We start from the raw sequence: 10546 nt of genomic DNA on the forward strand, positions 1-10546 counted from the left end.
TTCTCAGTTATTAATCAATTTCACTGGTCTGGCAATGTTTCTACTCCCTAAAATTTCTCATACTATTGAAATTAACCATTTATTTAATCAGTAAATACTTGCTGAAAAAAGAAAAAAACTACATTTATATGATTTAAATACGACAAGATGACTCCATTTTGTGTGGGTGTAATATACTAAAATGTAATACACATGCTTTCCAGCCTAAACATGTTTGAGGGTCTGTTAGCATGAATGTGTATTTGTTAACATGAGTGTGTAGGGTGTAAATGTGTGTTAGTAAGTAGGAGAAATGTAGGGTGTTATGGGAGGAGGACTTGATGGGGAACTGCATGTACTGCTGAATATGCTATTGCATGGATGTGCTAGTGTGTGTGTGTGAGCATAGATGTGCTAGTGCGTGTGTGTGTGCGTGAGCATAGATGTGCTAGTGTGCGTGAGCATAGATGTGCTAGTGTGTGTGTGTGTGAGAGCATAGATGTGCTAGTGCGTGTGTGTGTGAGCATAGATGTGCTAGTGTGCGTGAGCATAGATGTGCTAGTGTGTGTGTGTGTGAGAGAGCATAGATGTGCTAGTGTGTGTGTGAGAGCATAGATGTGCTAGTGTGTGTGTGTGTGTGAGCATAGATGTGCTAGTGTGTGTGTGTGTGAGCATAGATGAGCTAGTGTGTGTGAGCATGAATCTGTATAGGTAAATGTAAGGCACCTACCTTAATCAGCTCCCGGCCGTCTTCTTCTCTTCCCCGGCTGAAACGCCGGCACCGCACGCTGGAACTTGAAGCAGCCGCTCGCGCACGCGGCCGCTTCATGAATATTTATGAAGCTGACCGCCGGCTGGATTCCGCTGCGTCGCTATGGCGACGCAGGACGCGATCACGTCCCGGACGTCGGGGAACGCCCCCCCGGGCTATTTAAACATCGAGCACAGTATCCTCAGTGCTCAGTTATACTGGTCCTGTCCGTATTTCGTGAGCTCCTCCCGTATTCCATATATATTTACCTTGTTCTTGTTCTCCCGGTATCCGACCCTGGTCTGCTAAACGGCTTCCTGTGTTTCTCTGGTTTCCTGACCCTGGCTCTCCCTGCTACTACGTGTACCTCTGGCATCCTGACCCCGGCTATACATACCGACTACGTGTACCTCTGGCTTCCTGACCCCGGCTATATTAACGGTTCCCGTGTACCTCTGGCTTCCCGACCCTGGTCTGCTAAACGGCTTCCCTCTGACCACTCGTGCTTACAGTTACACTACCAAGTGCCCTGTTACCCTCACCAGGCCCCTTGCGCGTGTTCTGTTTCTGAGAAAGTGTGTTCCAGTCCTGCACATCGGATTCCTTCTGGTAAGACGAACCTCACAGAATAACTGAGCCTCGACATGGAATCCGCAGGAATTTCGGATGCTTCATGGATCAGGACTTTGCCAAGCAACTGCATATACCAACTTTAATCAAGCCGGCTCCTATACACATACAAGTGGTCGACGGGTCTCCCCTGTCTACTGGACCCGTTACACACGAAACATCACCACTTCATGCTCTATTGGGGAATAATCATACGGAATACTTGAACTTTGACCTTATTCCATCACCCATGTTTCCAGTAATTCTTGGCCTACCCTGGCTAAGACTACATAATCCTACAATTGATTGGTCCAAGGGGACCCTCTCCTTCCAATCCCTGTTTTGCCGCAATCATTGCCTGACAGACCACCCTACACTTTTATTGCTTCCGGATTGTTCGCCTCCTTCTCCTGATCCACGTATTCCTAAAAAATATGCAGGGTTCAGTGATGTTTTCGACAAGAAGGGAGCTGACACACTTCCTCCACAAAGGACTTACGACTGTCCCATTGATCTCCTCCCTGGCGCTCCCATTCCATTCGGCAGGATATTCCCATTATCAGAACCTGAATTACAGCACCTTAAGGACTATATCCAAGAAAATATACCTAAAGGCTTCATCCGACCTTCCACTTCTCCAGCAGGCGCAGGAATCTTTTTTGTAGAAAAGAAAGATGGGAGTCTGCGACCATGTGTAGATTATCGGGAACTAAACAAGATCACCATTAAAAACAGATATCCGTTACCTCTCATTCCTGAACTCCTGGATCGACTCAAAACTGCGCGGATCTTTTCCAAAATTGATCTCCGAGGGGCTTATAATTTGGTCCGCATACGTAAGGGAGACAAGTGGAAGACCGCCTTCCGAAGTCGATATGGACATTTCGAATATCTTGTAATGCCCTTCGGGCTCTGCAATGCCCCTGCTACCTTTCAACATTTTTTAACCCCTTCGTGACAATTGCCGGTCCGGGCACGTCACTGAAAATCGTGACGATTATGACAATTGACGTGCCAGGACCGGCACGTCTTTAAACGGGTGAAAAAATCGATCCGTGATCGATTTTTTCACTCAAACGGTGTTGCTCTAATGCCTCGACATCGAGGCATTGAGCAACACCAAAAAAAACATTCCCGCCCCCCCCCGATCGCTCCTAGGAGCAAAAAAAAAACATGTTTGAAAGACTGCACGTCTTTCAAACATGGCGGCGCCCGCCGCCGAAAAACGGGTTTAGGAAGCGATCGCGAGTCGCTTCCTTTGCTTAGCTGGTGTTGCTAAGATGCCTCAGTATCGAGGCATCTTTGCAACACCTGTTTAGCAAAGGAAGCGACTCGCGATCGCTTCCTAAATGCTCAACTTACCTTCCCGGTGCCGGTGTCTTCGAAACACACGCGGTGTTTCAAGATGGCGGTGCCCATCAAGCCGGGGGGCGGAGCCTGCTGACATCATCGGGGGGGTGTTGCTGGATGTCATGGACATCCAGTGAATAACACCCCTAGTGGTCAGATCACTCATAAGAGTGATCATGATTTGATAAATCAAAGGCAATGTTTTCTAAACATTGCCTTTGATCAGTATTGGATCTGCCCCCCTCCTTCACTTGCTTCTAGTGAGGGAGAGAGACAGATCGGTGTGTTCTGGTATTTCAGGTATTCCCTAATAAAAATATATATATATTGATCCAAAGGCTCTTATAAGAGCCACCCATATAATATTAACCCCTTCATTGCCATTGATCACTGCATAAACAGTGATCTTGCATAGTGGCAATTGTTTTTGGGTTTTTTGGTTTTTTTTACATGTTTTTTTACTTTTTTTTAGGTTTTTTTTTATTTTTTATTATAGCCATTAACCCTTTCCTTCCCCACTATTTTTGCTGCAATTCTTACCATGCAGCGGTATACGGCTGAGGAGGCGTATGCCTTTTTGGCCACAGATTCTGAGGCCACTGATACAGCGTCAGATTTTGACGTTGGTCAGTTCACAGATACATCTAGTGATGTATCTGTGGCTGTTAGGACGCCTACCACACGTAGTCGTGGCAGTGCACCAGAGGCATGGGTAGCGCCTAATAGGTACAAGCCAGCTATCCCTCCTTTTTCTGGAATTCCTGGCATCAATATTGATGTTACAGGATTCACTCCACTGCAATTTGTGCAGGTTTTTTTGGGAGACGATGTCTTGGGAGACATTGTCACACAAACAAACATTTATGCCCAGCAGCACCGTGCTGCTAGCCCTAATTCTTTTTGGGCAAAACAGCCATGGACTCCCATTGACGTGCCAGAATTTCTTAAATTCTGGGCACTCACAATGTTAATGGGCATTATAAAAAAGCCCTCCATCCGCTCCTACTGGAGCACCAGCCCCATCTTTAGTACCCCCATTTTTGCCCAAACTATAACTAGGCAAAGGTATGAAATGATTCTTCGTTTCATGCATTTTAGCGACAACAGCCTGTGCCCCCCTAAGGAGGACCCCCAGTTTGATAGGCTGTACAAAATCCGCCCCCTGATTACCCATCTCGCTGCCAGGTTTCCAGAGGTTTATACACCTGGAAAGAATATCTGCGTGGATGAATCCCTAATGAAATATAAAGGAAGGTTGGGATTCAAGCAGTATATTCCTTCCAAGCGCTCCAGGTATGGAGTGAAGGTGTATAAGCTCTGCGAGAGCGAGACAGGATATACTCATGCCTTCCGGGTATACGAGGGTAAGGATAGCTACCTTGACCCTCCAGGTTGCCCAGATCATCTGGGCACCAGTGCCAAGATTGTTTGGGACCTAATATTCCCCCTTATGAACAAAGGCTACCACTTGTATGTAGATAACTTCTATACAAGCGTCCCTTTGTTCAAGCTGCTGTATTGTTTCGATACGGTAGCTTGCGGTTCTATAAAAAAGAACCGCTTGGGTTTCCCACAACGCCTGGTACGAACCCGGCTAGGAAAGGGGGAGACCTCAGCTCTACGCCAAGAGGAGCTTTTGGCATTGAAGTTCAAGGACAGAAAAGAGGTGTGCATGCTGAGCACCATCCACGATGAGAGAACCGTGGAGGTTTCTGTCCGTGGCAGAGCTGGGGTCACTACAAAGCCAGTGTGCATCAGGGCCTATAACAAGCACATGGGTGGAGTTGATCTGTCAGATCAACTCCTACAGCCCTACCTCATTATGAGGAAGACAAAGGCCTGGTACAAGAAGGTTGCAATTTATCTAATGCAAATTGCAACCTATAACGCTTTTTTGCTGCACAAAAAAGCAGACACTGGGCTGAAGCTGTCTTTTTTGCAGTTTCAGCTCAAAGTAATTTCAGGTATCTTGTACCGTGATGCACCTGGTCCCCAAGTAGTGATGGGAACCAACAGAATTGGGGCTACCCATTTTATTTTTAAAATCCCCCCTACAGCAAAGAAGCAGAATCCCCAAAAGAGATGCAGGGTATGCTACAGCAGGGGGCAAAGAAAGGACACCACATTTTACTGTCCAGATTGCCCTGGAAAACCTGCACTCTGTGTCGGTGACTGCTTCAAGCTGTATCACACAGTTTCCCATTTTTAATTTTTTTTTTGTTCCTGCTCCATTTTTGTATTTTTTTTTAATTTTTTGTTACATTTACTGTTTTTTAGCTTTTATTTGCTCTACCATTTTTAAGCGTTTTTATTTGCACTGTCAAGTGACCCCTGTGTCCATTCCGTGGCATGAGGGACCACTTAAGGTGCTAGATCAAATCCCTTCTTGGAGATAGGCCAGGCTTTCTTGTAACCTGTCCCTACTGATAGTTGGGTACAAGCATTTTTCTTTACCCAGATGTAAAATTCCTACTGAATTTGAATTGCTCATGTTCCAAATGTGGCCCTTTTGCCCCCAAACAATCTGACAAACCCATGCATGTGGGGTATCAATGTACTCAGGAGATGTTGCTGGACACATATCTGGGTGTTGTGTGACAGCAACATATACCAGGAGCTGTAATTTCACACCTGAAGTACAAAGTATGTGAAAAAAACACCAAAAACAATTACTATCCCAAACTTTGACAAGGGTTGGTGGTAGGATTAGTGCATGGAAAGGGTTAAACTATCAGCATCTAAAATACCCTGGGGTGTCTAGTTTTCAAAAATATATGGTTTGGTGGGGTAAATTTAATTTGCTGGCTTCAAAGATGCCCCAAATACCACATAGAGACAGAATTACCAGATTCAGAGAAAAATGGTTTTGAATTAGCAAAACGCTACTTGTACTTATTGCCCCATAACGTGTAGAAGAAAGCAAAAAAACATAAAAACATTGGGTATTTCTAAACTCGGGACAAATAGTAGAATCTATTTAGCAGGTTTTTTCAGTAGTTTTTTATGATGAATAAAAGATTTTTCAAATAAAAGTGAGAAAATGTGTTTTTTTTTCAATTTTTCGTCATATTTTATTATTTTTATTATAGGAAATTACATCATATGAAAAAAAATTTGGTGTCTGAAGAAAGCCCTTCTTGTCCTGAAAAAAACAATATATAACTTGTGTGGGTTTAGTAAATGGGTTAAGAGAAAATTACAGCTAAACACAAACACCGCAGAAACGATAAAACAGCCATTGTCACGAAGGGTACAAAAAGTAAAATCAGCCTTTGTCACGAAGGGGTTAAATGACGTCTTTCGGGACTACCTGGATGTCTTTATGGTGGTCTATCTGGACGATATTCTCATATTCTCATCAAACCTGTCTGATCACCGTGACCAAGTCAAAATGGTTCTCGAACGTCTACGCACACATCGCCTTTATGCTAAGCTGGAGAAATGCCAATTTGAAGCTGATCAGGTAGAATTCCTGGGATTCATCATTACGCCTGGAAACCTGCAGATGGATCCTAAAAAGGTGTCAGCTATCTTGGAGTGGCCAGTACCTTCTGATAAAAAAGGGGTCCAACGTTTTATTGGCTTTGCGAACTACTATCGCAAATTTATTCGAAACTTCTGTCACGTTATTGCACCCATCACCAGGTTGACTCGTCAATACTCCCGTTTTGCCTGGACACCGGAGGCACAGAATGCGTTCGACGCTCTCAAACAACACTTTACCACCGCTCCCATCCTTGTTCAACCTATGGTGGCGGAACCGTTCCATTTGGAGGTGGATGCTTCGGATCTAGCGGTAGGAGCAGTCCTGTCCCAAAGACATGGGGAGAAACAAAATTTGCATCCTGTGGCCTATTACTCGCGTAAACTCACCCCGGCCGAGATGAACTATAGTGTGGGGGACAGAGAGCTACTGGCCATCAAACAGGCTCTGGACACCTGGCGTCACCTGCTGGAAGGGACTCAACATCCAGTAACGGTATATACCGACCACCGGAACCTGGAGTATCTTCGCTCCGCACGGCGTCTATGCCCTAGGCAGGCTCGGTGGGCTCTCTTTTTCACGAGATTTAATCTACATATCACGTATCGCCCTGGATCCCGCAATACCAAAGCAGACGCCTTGTCTCGGTTACCTACTGTATCAAGTTGTCCCGAGACTCAACCGGATACTATTCTTCCTTCCAGTCTCTTCCTCACACACCAACCATCTCTCATGGACTTTATTCACTCCTTATCCCGAAGAGCCGTAGTCCCGAGAACTAATCCTCCTGTTCGTCGTACCCGAAACCTACTATACTACTGTGATAAGATATTTGTACCGACCCCGGCTCGTTTAAAGGTTCTTCAAGCATGTCATGATTCTCTCCTCTCCGGACATGGGGGCATTAAAAAGACCACAGACCTCGTTCGACGCCAATTCTGGTGGCCTTTGCTAGACCAAGATGTGACCTCGTTTGTCCGTTCATGTACCACCTGCGCTCGTACCAAGACCCTACGTAGAAAACCAATGGGCCTTCTCCGCCCATTACCCACTCCTTCGGTTCCTTGGTCCGAAATCTCGATGGACTTTATTGTCGATCTACCACCCTCCAAGAAGCACGACACAATCATGGTGGTGATCGATAGATTCACCAAAATGGCACACTTTATTCCCACCATTGGCATTCCTTCCGCTTCCACTACAGCCACCTTGTTCCTGGATACAGTGTTCCGGCTTCATGGATTACCACAAACTATCACTTCAGACCGTGGAGTACAATACACGTCTCGTTTCTGGAAGGTGTTCTGATGCAAGCTGCACATTCGTCCCACATTGTCCACGGCCTTTCATTCGCAAACCAACGGTCAGACCGAACGTCTAAATCAAATATTAGAGCATTATTTAAGATGTTACACCACGCACCTTCAGAATGATTGGCTCCAATTCCTCCCTTCCGCAGAATTCACCTACAACAATCAAAAACAGCGATCTATAAAGATGTCTCCATTCTTCGCAAACTATGGTTACCACCCTATCATGATTCCAGGTCTGCCTACCGAACCCACGATTTCTGGGATTTCGGATCGAGTCACCGTGCTAACAAGACAATTTCAAGTCCTGAAACAAAATTTAATCAAGGCTAGAAAGGCCTACAAATTATATGCAGATCGCCATCGTTCCAGTCCCCCTACTTACCACTGCGGCGACAAAGTCTGGCTGTCCACAAGTCATTTGCGCTTACAGATCCCTTCTAAGAAACTGGGACCCAAGTTCATTGGCCCATACAGCATCACGAAAATCATCAACCCAGTGACAGTGCAGCTGAAACTTCCCTCTACCTGTCGGATTCATCCGGTTTTCCATGTGTCGCTGGTCAAACCCTGGGTGGCCAATCCCTTTCCTGACCGGGTACCTCCTCCTCCTGCCCCAGTGGTCATCGACGGAGTTGAAGAATACGTGGTACAAAAAGTGGTAGATTCCAGGATCCATTGAGGGCATCTAGAATACCTTATTCAATGGAAGGCATATAGCCCAGAAGAAAGGACCTGGGAACCTGCAAGTCAAGTTCACGCTCCCGTATGTGTTCAAAAGTTTCATAAACTTCATCCTCTCAAGCCAGGTCATCCTCGCCCCCGGAGGTCGCGTCTTGCGGGGGATCCTGTAAGGCACCTACCTTAATCAGCTCCCGGCCGTCTTCTTCTCTTCCCCGGCTGAAACGCCGGCACCGCACGCTGGAACTTGAAGCAGCCGCTCGCGCACGCAGCCGCTTCATGAATATTTATGAAGCTGACCGCCGGCTGGATTCCGCTGCGTCGCTATGGCGACGCAGGACGCGATCACGTCCCGGACGTCGGGGAATGCCCCCCCGGGCTATTTAAACCTTGAGCACAGTATCCTCAGTGCTCAGTTATACTGGTCCTGTCCGTATTTCGTGAGCTCCTCCCGTATTCCATATATATTTACCTTGTTCTTGTTCTCCCGGTATCCGACCCTGGTCTGCTAAACGGCTTCCTGTGTTTCTCTGGTTTCCTGACCCTGGCTCTCCCTGCTACTACGTGTACCTCTGGCATCCTGACCCCGGCTATCCATACCGACTACGTGTACCTCTGGCTTCCTGACCCCGGCTATATTAACGGTTCCCGTGTACCTCTGGCGTCCCGACCCTGGTCTGCTAAACGGCTTCCCTCTGACCACTTGTGCTTACAGTTACACTACCAAGTGCCCTGTTACCCTCACCAGGCCCCTTGCGTGTGTTCTGTTTCTGAGAAAGTGTGTTCCAGTCCTGCACATCGGATTCCTTCTGGTAAGACGAACCTCACAGTAAATGTCTCAGAATGGAGGTGTGTGTGTAAGTGTGTATGCATATGTATGTGCATGGATGTGTGTGTGTTTGAGCAGGGCTTGACAAATTTGTTTTGAATCTAGGAGCCAGCTAAAAAAATTAGGAGCCAGGATTTTTTTAAACTAACAAAGTTTTATTTTCAACGACAAAAATAACAGATCTTAAATTTACACGTAAAGATCCAAACGTCACGGGCATTTAAGTTATGCAGATAATTTAATATATTCTTATGTGACACACCAAAATTTCTATATAATATATACTTGGCTTTTTGTGGCCATGAACATGCCTTGTATTTGTCATTGTATTTGTCACTGCTTTGTCATTAACCCCCCCTTTTATATTTTCGCCCCTTGTGTATTAAAGCCCCAGCCAGGCCCCCTTTTAGTATTGATAAATGTGTTCTGCCCCACAACCTGGTGTGAACTACCACATGAATGTTGGTCTGCCAGCCCACCCGGTGGGCCGGTCCGTGGGCTGGCAGACCAACGTTCACGTGGTGCGGCCGCGAGCTTTTGTTGTGTGATGTGTCACTGTTCGCATTTTAAACCACATAGACAGATTGATCACTAGATCCCAATCTTTCACCTTCAGTAATATCCAATACCAATGTATAAGTGTGTGATCATGGATTTGTAAATGTTTGTGTGTGAGCATGGATGTACATGTGTAAGTGTGTGTGAGCATGAATGTGTAAGCATGTGCGTAAGGATGAATGTCTTTATGTAAGTGTGCGTGAGCATGGCTGTGTAATTGTGTGTGAGTATGAATTTATATGCATGTTTGAGCATGATTGTGTATGTTTATGTCAGCATGAATGTGTATGTGTAAGTGTGCGTGAGAGGGAGTATGCGTTAACATGAGTGTAGGGTTTAAGTCTGTAAGTGAGTATATGCATGTGTATGCATTTGGCATGAGTATGTAAGGGGGGCAGGGGGCTGAAGGAGGTATGCCAAATATAGGATTAGGCCAGGTGCCAAATATGCTATAGGTATACCCCTGTTATAATATTCATCCTCTTAAATGTACTTCTTTCCTATACTTTGTTAACTCTTTTAAATAATTAAAATACTCAGAACATCATCAGGATGTATTGGGGAGATGTTCAAACAATATGTTTTGTCAACAAAAGCTTTTCTGTGAGATTATGAGTCTAAATTAAAATGATTAGAAAAAAAAAAAAAAGACCAACATTGGTAGCAAACTAATGCTTTTGGAACAGTTGTGATGACAGCACTGGGAAATATTACACATTATAAATCATATAAATGGAGGGGATAATGCAGCATCCATTTCTAGCACACAATGAGCCGGTTATTTCTTGTAATATAAAATTGGCTGAATAAAGGTGTTAAAATCCATTATTACCCATTTTCTCTACTTTTTTCTGGTTCACGGCAACTTTTTAGCACTTTGGCAAATGAGTACAAAAGGACCTAAGAAGCCCCCCTTTTTACTTGTGATGCTTCTAGAAACACATAAAGGAAAATTATTTAATTGCATGATGTATGTATTTTTGATAAGAACATTT

General features: G+C 45.2%; 1 non-coding gene across 1 annotated transcript; it reads left to right on the plus strand.

Annotated features, from left to right (window-relative positions):
- The first annotated feature begins 5001 nt into the window (after window positions 1–5001).
- LOC149282268 (small nucleolar RNA SNORA35) lies at window positions 5002–5131 on the plus strand. Its single transcript, XR_016277983.1, has one exon. It is a non-coding gene; the product is annotated as a small nucleolar RNA SNORA35 (small nucleolar RNA).
- The last annotated feature ends 5415 nt before the right edge of the window (window positions 5132–10546 follow it).

Source organism: Sceloporus occidentalis, unplaced genomic scaffold (assembly GCF_023333645.1).
Source record: "Sceloporus occidentalis isolate IW3139 unplaced genomic scaffold, rSceOcc1.0.p SCAF_120, whole genome shotgun sequence".
Taxonomy (NCBI): domain Eukaryota; kingdom Metazoa; phylum Chordata; class Lepidosauria; order Squamata; family Phrynosomatidae; genus Sceloporus; species Sceloporus occidentalis.